Here is a 10,990-nt window from a genome sequence, read left to right as displayed (position 1 = left end):
TTCCACCAAGTAATCCAACTAGCATCAACTATAAAGAGTAATCAACACTACTAACAACCTTACAAGTACCAATCGAAGTTGCGAGACGAAGATTGTTTACAAGAGATGAACTAGGGATTGGAGAGGAGATGGTGCTGATGAACATGTTGATGAAGATGCCTCCCCTCCAACGAGAGGAGTGTTGGTGACGACGATGGCGACGATTTCCCCCTCCGGAAGGGAAGTTTCCCCGACAGGATCGTCCTGCCGGAGCTCTAGATTGGATCTGCTCAAGTTCCGCCTCGTGGCGACGGCGAAACCACGAAAAAGCTCCCGATTGATTTTTTTTTCTAGACCAAAACCCTTCATATAGCAAAAGGGGGGAGCTAGTGGGCCGTCAGGCAGCCCACAAGCTTGCCCTGCGCCACCAGGGGGAGTGGTGGCGGAGTGGGGGCTTGTGGAGCCCTGGTGGCCCCCCTCCGGTAGTTCTTTCGCCCAGTATTTTTTATATAATCCTGGAAAAATCCACGTAACTTTTCAGGGCATTTGGAGATGTGCAGAATAGTGGACTATGATTTGCTCCTTTTCCAGTCCAGAATTCCAGCTGCCTGAATTCTCCCTCTTCAAATAAACCTTGCAAAATAAGAGAAAAAGGCATAAATATGGTATCACAAGTAATATAACAGCCCAAAAAGCAATAAATATCAACATGAAAGCATGATGCAAAATGGACGTATCAGGGGGGGCACCCCCTTCCCTCTCCCCCTATATATAGTGGAGGATTTTGGCCTTTGGAGGACACACAAAAATCGTTTCCTCCCTCTCCACGCAGCCCAGTTCTTCCTCCTCTTCCGCGCAGCTTGGAGAAGCTCCGCCGGAATCCCTCGTAGCTCCACCGCGCCGTCGCGTTGTCGGAGCTCTCCCTCAACCTCTCCCTCCTCCTTGATGTATCAAGGTGCGGGGGACGACGCCGGGTTATACGTGTGTTGAACGCGGAGGTGTCCTGGTTCGGCACGTAGATCGGAATCACACTGTGATCTGAATCGTTGCGAGTACGACTCCATCGACCGTGTTCCAGTAACGCTTCCGCTTAGCAATCTACAAAGGTATGAAGATGCTCTACCCCATTACTCGTTGCTGGTTTCTCCATAGATAGATCCTTGTTTGGCGTAGGAAATTTTTGAAATTACTATGTGCCCTAACAGATGTCAGTCCAGACCTGCAAGGGGACCTCAAGGGGTTGTAGTAGTCCCGCCGGCTACAGTGTTTCGGTCTTGTTGCGTTGACAAGTCACGCAAGACTAAACCCAATCTTGCACGGTGAAGCGTCTTTTGCACCCCTCGCGGATGAAGAAATCGACGTGGAGGCGGTGGAGTGTCTTCTACACCCCCTCCTGGCCAACCGAGTGTGCGAGGAGCAAGCTATGGTGGCGGAGGTCGTCGTGGTCCGGCACAAAGAGGCATTGCCCGTGGAGGAGCAAGCCGCCCTCCAGGCGCCACGGCTCAGGCAACGCGCCCTCCTCGAGTTGTTGTCGGAGTAGCTGTGCGCCCGTCGCGGTCGATGTGGCTCGGCGGATGTCGTCGATGAAGGCGAACGAGGGTCCTGAGCGGGTGTCCAGAATGCAACCCACTCGGCATCGTCGGCGCCTGCAACATGATCGATGTCGCGGCGGGACGACGCATCCGCCACAGTGTTGAGGTGACCCTGCCGGTATTCGACGGTGAAGTCAAACCCAAAGAGCTTGTTGATCCACTGGTGTTGCGGAACGGTGGAAAGTTGCTGGTCCAACAGGATCTTGAGGCTGTAGTGATCTGTGCGAATAAGAAACGGCCGCTCCACAGATACGGCGGCCAGTGACGCACCGCCTGCACCAACCCGATGAGCTCCCGTTCGTAAGCGGCGAGCTTGTGATGACGCGCAGTGAACGGTCAACTGAAGAAATGGAGGGGTCCTGCGCCCTGATGGAGGACGGCGCCAAAACCCACACACGAGGCGTCGCAGTCCACCATGAACAGCCTGTCGAAATCCGGCATCTAGAGAACCGGCCGTGTCATGAGCGCCTCCTTCAGGGTCTGAAAGGCCTCAGCCGCGTCGGTGTCCCAGGCAAAAGCGTCTTACGAACGGTCGACTGAAGAAAGGGAGGGGTCCTGCGCCCTAATGGAGGACGGCGCCAAACCCCACGTCCGAGGCATCGCAGTCCATCGTGAAAAGCCGTCGAAATCCGGCATCTGGAGAACCGGCCCTGTCGTGAGCGCCTGCTTCTGGGTCTGAAAGGCCTCAGCCACGTCGGTGTCCCAGGCGAAAGCGTCGCGCCATAGCAGCCGCATAAGCGGGGCCGCGATGAGTCCAAACTCCCAAATGAATTTTCGATAGTAGCCTACGAGCCCCAAGAACCCTCGGAGAGCCCACGGCGACTGCGGCGTTGGCCAGGTGGCGACAGTGGCGACCTTGTCCGCATCCATGGCAACACCCTCCGCCGAGATGACATGTTCGAGATAAGCAATAGACGGTGTGCCGAACGAGCACTTCAAGCGCTCGAGGTACAGATGATGCGCCCGAAGCTCGTTAAGGCCGATGGCAATGTGCTGCAAGTGCTCCGCCCACGACGAACTATAGATAAGGATGTCATCGAAGAAAACGAGCACAAACCGCCGTAAGTAGGGGCGGAGTACGTCGTTCATCAATGCCTGAAACGACGTCGGGGCATTGGCAAGGCCGAAGGGCATGACCAATAACTCGAAGCAGCCATGATGAGTAGGAAAGGTCGTCTTCGCAATGTCGTTTGGGTGCATCCGCACCTGGTGATAGCCAGGCCGGAGGTCGAGCTTGGTGAAGAAGCAGGCCCCGTGTAGCTCGTCCAGGAGTTCCTCAACAACCGGAATAGGAAATTTATCCTTGGATGTCTGGATGTGGAGAGCACGATAGTGAATGCAAAAGCGCCACGTGCCATCGATCTTGCGGACGAGGAGCACCGGCGCCGAGAACGGTGAGGTGGTCAGTCTGATGGTGCCTTGGGCAAGCATTTCCGCACATTGCCGCTCCAGTTCGTCTTTCTGCAGCTCGGGATAGTGGTACGGACGGACGACGACTGGTGGTGTCCCCGGCAGCAGGTGAATGCGATGGTCGTAGGCCCGGACTGGCGGAATCCCCTGTGGCGCATCGAAGAGGTCGCTATGTTGCTGCAAGAGGCAATCCAACAGGGGTTGTGCAGAGTCGGCGGAGGTCGCCGTCAGCTATGGCTGGGGACTCCCGGTGGCAGCGCCCCCCACACCCTCCCAGCAGATGCGGTGACCCAGGCGCCAGAAAATCATTGTCATAACATCGAAATCCCAAAGAATGGGACCTAGGGTCAGCAGAAAATCAACGCCAAGGATGACGTCAGAACAACCCAAGTTGATGCCGACGCACGTGATGGAGAAGTGCTTGTCGCCGATGACGAGAGGAACATGTCGAGCAACACCCTGGCAGTGGAGGAGTTCACCGTTGGCCACGGTAATTCAGAGTTGCTCCCCGCTAGTCGGATGGAGCGCGAGACGGCGCATGGTGGACGCCGACGGGAAGTTATGGGTGGAGCACGTATCCAGTAACGCCAGGAGGCGCTCGCCATTGATCGTCACCGACAATAGCATGGTCTTCTTCGCCTGGATATTTGAGAGCGCGTGAAGAGGGACCACGAAGGCGTTCGCATGAGCGGCCCCTGCGTCGTCCTCCTCGCCAGGCGGAACGGTCACGTCGCCGGGCACGGCGGCGACGGCGTCCTCCTCAACGTAGTCCGCAGCCTCCAGGTAGAAGAGCCGCGGGCAAACATGGCCTGGAACGTAGGGCTCGTTGCAGTTGTAGCAGAGTCCCTGGCGGCGGCGCTCGGGTGGGTGCCGCCGGAACCGCAGCAGTGGGTGCCGCGGTGGCTGGGGGAAGGTTCAGCGCGGAAGGTGGCGGCCCGGGAGCTGGGCGAGTGGCCCACGATGTAGACGCCTACTGCATGGTTGTCGCGCGATGCTCGAAAGCGCGGGCGTAGTACATGGTTGTCTGAAGGTCTTGTGGCCCGCGCATCTCCACTTCCACGCGATGTGGTCGGGCAGACTACCCATGAAGAGCCCAGCCCGCTGGCGGCCCGAGACGCTGGGGCGTGGCACGCTAGGGTTTGAAAGCGGTCGACGAAGTCTTGCACCGTCGAGAGGAAAGGCATGCACCCCAGCTCGGCTAGGCGGTTGCCGTGGACCAGAGGCCCGAAGCGCAAGAGGCATAGCTCGCGGAAGCGCCCCACGATGGCATGCCGCCCTCGTCCTATTCGAGGGCGTAGTATCACGTCTGAGAAGCACCCCGTAGGTAGTACGAGGCGATCCACGTGCGGTCGAACGCGAGCATGCGCTGCCCCCGGTAAAACTACTCGCATTGGTTGAGCCAGTTCAAGGGGTCGACGGTGTCGTCGTAGGTGACTAACTCGAGCTTGGAGAGACGCCGGCGGCTGTTGAGCGTGAAGGGCGGGCGGATGCGTGCCCTCGACGCTAAACAACGAGGACGACGGAGCCGGAAAAGCAGGCATCATAGAGCCGTCGTGGAAGAGGGGTCTGTCTACGTCGTCGTAGGGGCTGGTGGCGCTAGAGGACCCGCCGTACGGCATGGCCTGGTGCGACAGCACCGGCGGCTGAAGGTGCGGCTGAACCGGGGTCATGTGTGGACCGGCCCGAGGGACCCGATGAGCCACGCCGGTAACGGAGACGACGGCGGGGGGACCGAACTTGGTGGATGGGGACCCCCGGGCTCGAGGACGCCCCAAGCTGGCAGTCGCGGTTCCCTGGGAGTGAGGTGCGGCCGAGAAGGTTGGCGGAGGCGGAGGCGGCAACTGCTGCTGCTGTGGCGCCGCGGTTGAGGCGAAGGTGTCGGGCGACGGCGGGGCATAGGGACCCGAGAGGAAGGTGTGGATGCCCGCAACCGCCTGCCCGAGCTTCTGGAGCACAGTCGTCATCTCCTCCGACGTGAAGACGAAGGGCGCGGCGACGGGTGGTGACCGAGGCGATCAGCCACGAGAGGGTCGACGGCGTGGTGGTGACGGGCGGCGACTAGGAGGCGGTGGGCTGAGGAGTGGACATGATCGCACCCAAGACAGCTGATACCAGATTGATAGGAGCAGGTCTCCAACCAGGGCGCTGGCGTAGGTTATAGGGGTGAGAGGCTGGCTGGCAAGGTTGGGGCGAGGTTGGGGGCGCGGGCAACGGCGTTGCGGCGCCGTGGTCGCGCAAGGAAGATGGCCGCGTGGCGGCTAGGGTTAGGGTCTCGGCAGAAGCCGAGCAATAATGATTGCTAGTACTTCTTAATCTCCAAAACGGGTCTTTACATGAGTTTATATAATCTCCTAGCTGCTAATAAAAATATGATAAGTGGGCCAAGCCCCTAACTGCTATTGGGCCTAACTGCCCGTAGACCGCCGGCGGCTATAATGCACGCCGGTCATAACAGGGACCATGTAATCTTATGGGAGATCCTGGAAGGGGCTTAAGTCATGTTTTCTTAGTAAAGGTGTAGCACTATGAGCAGGTTTAATAATGTGGTTGGGTGCGGGGGAAGGCATTAATAGAACTTGTGGATTAGGCTTGTCCCCGTCAAGCTGGGAGCTTGATAGAGTCTGGAGTCAAGGGGATATTTGATAACCACTCTTGCAAAGTGGAAAAGACCAAGTGTTCTCTCTCAGGATTGTTAGAGTTATAATATAAGTCATGTACCCTTTTGTATTTATCCCAATATATAAGGGGTTTCCTGCATATAGTCCATCACCTATACATGTATATACAATGGCCTATGGCCTCATGGGAATACAACTTGCCTATTCCTAACATGGTATCAGAGCCCTAGGTTCTTTTTCCGCACGCGCAACTCGTGCTCTTTCCGATCTCATCTCCCCCACCTCTCGTTCTGCTCGCCTCGTCTCGTTGTGGAGGAGTTCCGCTCGCCTCGTCTCGTTGTGGAGGAGTTCTACCCGGTTCTGCTTCTTCCAGATCGACAGGGCTCTGCCCCAGCCGCCGAATCGAGGCAGTTACAGGCCCGTCAGCCGCCGCACCAATCACGTTCCAATCCCGGGTTCGTGGTCGCCGCGTCGCTCCAGATCGATCTCCCATCGCCAGGCCGTTCTCCTGCTCTCCCAGATCGACAGGGCCCTGCCCCAGCCACCAGATTGAGGCAGCTGCAGCGCCCGTCAGCCGTTGCACCCATCCCGTTCCAATCCCCCGATCCACAGAAGCGCCCGCCAACGCTGTTCTACTTGCAGCGCCCGCCAGCTTTGTTTTCTTCACCAGCCGCCGCTCCAATCCTCTGATTCAGTTGCAGCGCCAGCCAGCGTTGCTCTCGATTGGATCCGGCTCGCCTTGCTACTGCTGATTCTCAAAAAAAATGTCTGCTACATCCGGCTACGTTGTTGTTCCTCGTTGTCCGGTGATCTTTGATGGCACTAACTACACCGAGTTCATTGGCTTCATGCGCATTCACATGCGTGGCATCCGCCTATGGGTTTTCTTTCTGGCGAGGTCTGCTGTCCGCCATGTCCGTTTCCTCCCGTGGCTCCCACTCCGCCGACCCCACTGGCTCTTCCTGCGGATGCTTCTCAGGCCGCAAAGGATGCGGCCAAGCTTGCTGATGAGGCCGATCTCCGTGCTTATGATGAGAAGGCTTTGGCTTATGAGGAGGCTCTTCATACGTATCATGGTGCTCTATCTGCTTACACCCAGTGGCTTTATGATGATGCTCGTGCTGCAGCTGTTCTCACTGCTAGCGTTCTGCCTCAGTTTGCCTCTGAGTTTTTGGGCCTTCCTACTGTGTTTGAGATGTGGACTCGCCTTCGTCAACGCTATGAGCCCTCTGGTGATGCCTTATACCTCTCTACGGTCCGTCAGGAGCATGCTCTTCAGCAGGGTGACTCTACTGTTGATGACTTCTATGCACAGAGTTCTGCTATCTGGCGCCAGCTTGATTCTCTCTGCAGTGATGGTTGTCATACTTGCCCCTGTTGCCAGGCTGTCTAGGCAGATTTGGAGTTCCATCGCGTCTACGAGTTCCTGTCTCGGCTTCGTAAGGAGTTTGAGCCCCGACGTGCTCAGTTGTTTGCTCGTGGCCGTATCTCTCTCATGGAGGCGCTTTCTGAGATTCGTGCTGAGGAGACTCGTTTACGTGGTGCTGGTTTGCTGGAGGTTCCTTCGGTGCTCGCTGCTCGGGCTCCTTCTAAGCCATCTGCTGCACCGACCCCTTCTCGCTCGAGTGCTCCGCCGCTCTTGCCCACACCTTCTGGAGGCTCAGGTCGCCCCCGTCCACATTGTGGCTACTGCAACAATGATGGTCATATTGAGTCCAACTGCTACACGAAGAAGAAACACTTGCGCAAGGCGCGCTCATCATCTACAGAGACCTCGTCATCTACCTCGACAGCTTCAGCCATCGCTTTGACTGAGCAGGATATTCTAAGACTTAAGCGTCTGCTCGCTGCTTCGGGTTCTTCCTTGACGGGTACTGCTGGTTCTGTGACTGAGGCTTCCCCACTGAGCAACCACCTTCTACACAATCAGGTACATCCCCATGGGTTCTGGACTCTGGAGCTTCCTTCCATATGACTTCTAATTCTTCCACTCTGTCCTCTCTTCAATCACTTGATTCTCCTGTTCATGTCCTCACCGCTGATGGTACTCCCCTTCCTGTAGTTAGTAGAGGCACGCTTGCCACTCCTTGTTCCCTTCCTGATGTTGCTCATGTTCCCTGACTCACCATGAATTTGTTTTCCGCTGGTCAACTTGTTGATTCTGGTTGTCGTGTCATCCTTGACCTTGACACTTGTTTTGTCCAGGACCATCGCACGCACACTCTGGTTGGGGCTAGTCCTCGCCGCCGTGATTCTGAGGGTCTTTGGGAGTTGGACTGGCTTCATGTTCCTTCCGCTGCACACTCTATCGCCAGTTCTTCCGCTTTGGTCGCCTCGGCTACTGGTTCCTTCCAGCAGTGGCATCATCGACTTGGTCATCTGTGTGGTTCTCGTTTGTCGTCGTTAGTTCATCGAGGTCTTCTGGGGTCTGTCTCAGGAGATGCCTCTTTAGAGTGTCAGGGTTGTTGTCTTGGCAAGCAGATTCAGTTACCATATCCACATAGTGAGTCAGTGTCTAAGCGTCCTTTTGATTTAGTTCATTCCGATGTATAGGGTCCGGCTCCCTTCGCTTCGAAAGGGGGTCATAAATACTATATTATTTTCATAGATGACTTCTCTTGTTACACATGGTTTTATTTCATGACTTCTCGTAGTGAGGTGTCGTCCATTTATAAGCGTTTTGCTGCCATGGTTCATACTCAATTCTCTTCTCCCATTCGTGTGTTCCGTGCTAACTCCGCTGGCGAGTATATCTCTAAGATGTTGCGCGGTGTTCTTGCTGAGCAAGGGACTCACTCTCAATTCTCTTGTCCTGGTGCTCACGCTCAGAATGGCGTGGCTGAGCGCAAGCATCGTCATCTTTTTGAGACGGCTCGTGCATTGATGATTGATGCCTCTCTCCCGCCTCATTTTTGGGCTGAGGCCGTCTCAACCTCCACATATCTCATCAATTTCCAGCCTTCCGCCGCTCTACAGGGTGGTGTTCCTTTCGAGCGTATTTTTGATCGTTCTCCCGACTATTCGATCATTCGCTTGTTTGGTTATGTTTGCTATGTTCTTCTTGCCCCCCGCGAACGCACCAAACTGACTGCTCAGTCTGTTGAGTGTGTCTTCTTAGGCTATAGTGATGAGCATAAGGGCTATCGTTGTTGGGATCCTATCGGTCGCCAGATGCGTATCTCTCGGGATGTGACTTTTGATGAGTCTCGTCCCTTCTACCCACGCCCATCTTCCTCGACTTTTTCAGTGGAGGATATCTCTTTCCTCACTTTTCTTGACACGCCTTTCACACCCCTCGAGCCTTTGCCTATTCGTTCCGCTCCCTCTGCTTCTCCACCTCCGGTCGATTTGTCACCACCATCTTCCACGGTCTCCTCGTCTAGCGTGTCACCGGATTCTACACCTTCATCTCCGGTGACTTCTTCGTCACCACTCCCCGATTCTATTTTGGCGATTCCTCCTTCCATTGTTCCATCTTTTCCTCAGTGTTACACCCGTCGTTCACGTTCTGTGGATGCCTCTGTGGATGTGTCGTCATCCTCGTCTCAGCCTACTTATGGCTTACGTTCTCGTCCTCGTCCGCTTGTTGATCGCTTTGGATTTTCCAGCGCTGGAGCTGCTGTTCTTGAGCCGACTACTTATCATCAGGCTGTTGTTCATCCTGAATGGCAGTTTGCGATGGCTGAGGAGATTGCTGCTCTTGAACGCTCTGGTACGTGGGATCTTGTTTCCCTTCCTCCCGGAGTCCGTCCCATCACTTGTAAGTGGGTCTACAAGGTTAAGACTCGCTCCGATGGTTCTCTTGAGCGTCACAAAGCTCGTCTTGTGGCTCGTGGTTTTCAGCAGGAGCATGGTCGTGATTATGACGAGACTTTTGCTCATGTGGCTCATATGATCACTGTTCGCACACTTCTTGTTGTGGCTTCTATACGTCACTAGTCTATCTCTCAGCTTGATGTTAAGAATGCTTTTCTTAATGGTGAGCTGCGTGAGGAGGTGTACATGCAGCCTCCACCTGGGTATTCTGTTCCCGATGGCAATGGTATGTCGTCTTCGTCGCTCTCTCTATGGCCTTAAGCAAGCCCCCCGCGCCTGGTTTGAACGTTTTGTCTCTGTGGTGATTGTCGCTGGTTTCTCACCCAGTGTTCATGATCCAGCATTGTTTATTCACCTTTCTCCTCGTGGTCGGACTCTTGTTCTTCTCTATGTTGATGACATGGTCATCACTGGGGATGACCCCGAGTATATTGCCTTTGTCAAGGCCCGTCTTAGTGAGCAGTTCCTTATGTCTGATCTTGGACCTCTTCGCTACTTTCTTGGGATTGAAGTCTCTTCTACCTCTGCTGGCTTCTTTATATCCCAGGAAAAGTGTATCCAGGATCTTCTTGCTCGTGCTGCTCTTACTGATGAGCGCATTGTTGAGACTCCTACGGAGCTCAATGTTCACCTCTCTGCTACTGATGGTGATCCCTTGCCTGACCCGACGCGTTATCGTCATCTTGTCGGCAGTCTTGTTTATCTAGCTGTCGCTCGTCCGGATATCTCTTATCCGGTTCATATTCTGAGTCAGTTTATCTCTACTCCCACATCGGTTCACTATAGTCATCTCCTACGTGTTTTCCGATATCTTCGGGGCACGATCTCTCACCATCTATTCTTCCCTCGCTCCAGTTCTTTACAGCTTCAGGCCTATTCGGATGCTACGTGGGCTAGTGATCCTTCAGATCGCCGTTCACTTTCTGCTTACTGTGTTTTTCTTGGTGGTTCTCTCATTGCCTGGAAGACGAAGAAACGGATTGCAGTTTCCCGTTCGAGTGCAGAGGCTGAGTTGCGAGCGATGGCTCTTTTGACGGCAGAGGTGACTTGGTTACGGTGGTTACTTCAGGATTTTTGTGTTTCTGTCACTACACCGACTCTGCTCTTATCTGACAGTACAGGTGCTATTAGCATTGCGCGTGATCCTGTGAAGCATGAGCTCACCAAGCATATTGTTGTTGATGCTTTCTATGTGCGCGCTGCTGTGCAGGATCAGGTTGTTGCTCTTCAGTATGTGCCTTCCGAGTTACAGTTGGCGGATTTCGTGACGAAGGACTAGACTAGAGCACAACATGGCTTTTATCTCTCCAAACTCAGTATTGTTCATCCACCATGAGTTTGAGGGGGTGTTAGAGTTATAATATAAGTCATGTGTCCTTTTGTATTTATCCCAATATATAATGGGTTTCCTGCATATAGTCCATCACCTGTACATGTATATGTACTGGCCTATGGCCTCATTGGAATACAAGTTGCTTATTCGTAACAAGCATAAGGTCCAATACTTTGTTTCTTCTTGTCCAGTGAGGGACACATTTGGCTTTACTTGAATTTGAATTTTGACGAATGTTGATC

At 54.6% G+C, this 10,990-nt stretch overlaps 1 protein-coding gene across 1 annotated transcript in view; it reads right to left on the bottom strand.

Moving 5' to 3' along the window:
- Positions 1 to 570: 570 nt before the first annotated feature.
- Positions 571 to 10,990, bottom strand: part of LOC123407534 (chloroplast envelope membrane protein) — a 33,343-nt gene continuing 22,923 nt past the window's right edge. The window contains exon 8 of the transcript XR_006612628.1: positions 571 to 612. The gene's annotated coding sequence lies outside the window, so the exon portion shown is untranslated. The remainder of the gene's footprint in view (positions 613 to 10,990) is intronic.

The sequence above is a fragment of the Hordeum vulgare genome, chromosome 7H, assembly GCF_904849725.1.
Source record: "Hordeum vulgare subsp. vulgare chromosome 7H, MorexV3_pseudomolecules_assembly, whole genome shotgun sequence".
Classification (NCBI taxonomy): Eukaryota; Viridiplantae; Streptophyta; class Magnoliopsida; order Poales; family Poaceae; genus Hordeum; species Hordeum vulgare.
Note: the sequence above shows the minus strand (reverse complement) of the source record. Positions and strands in the feature narration are given on the sequence as shown.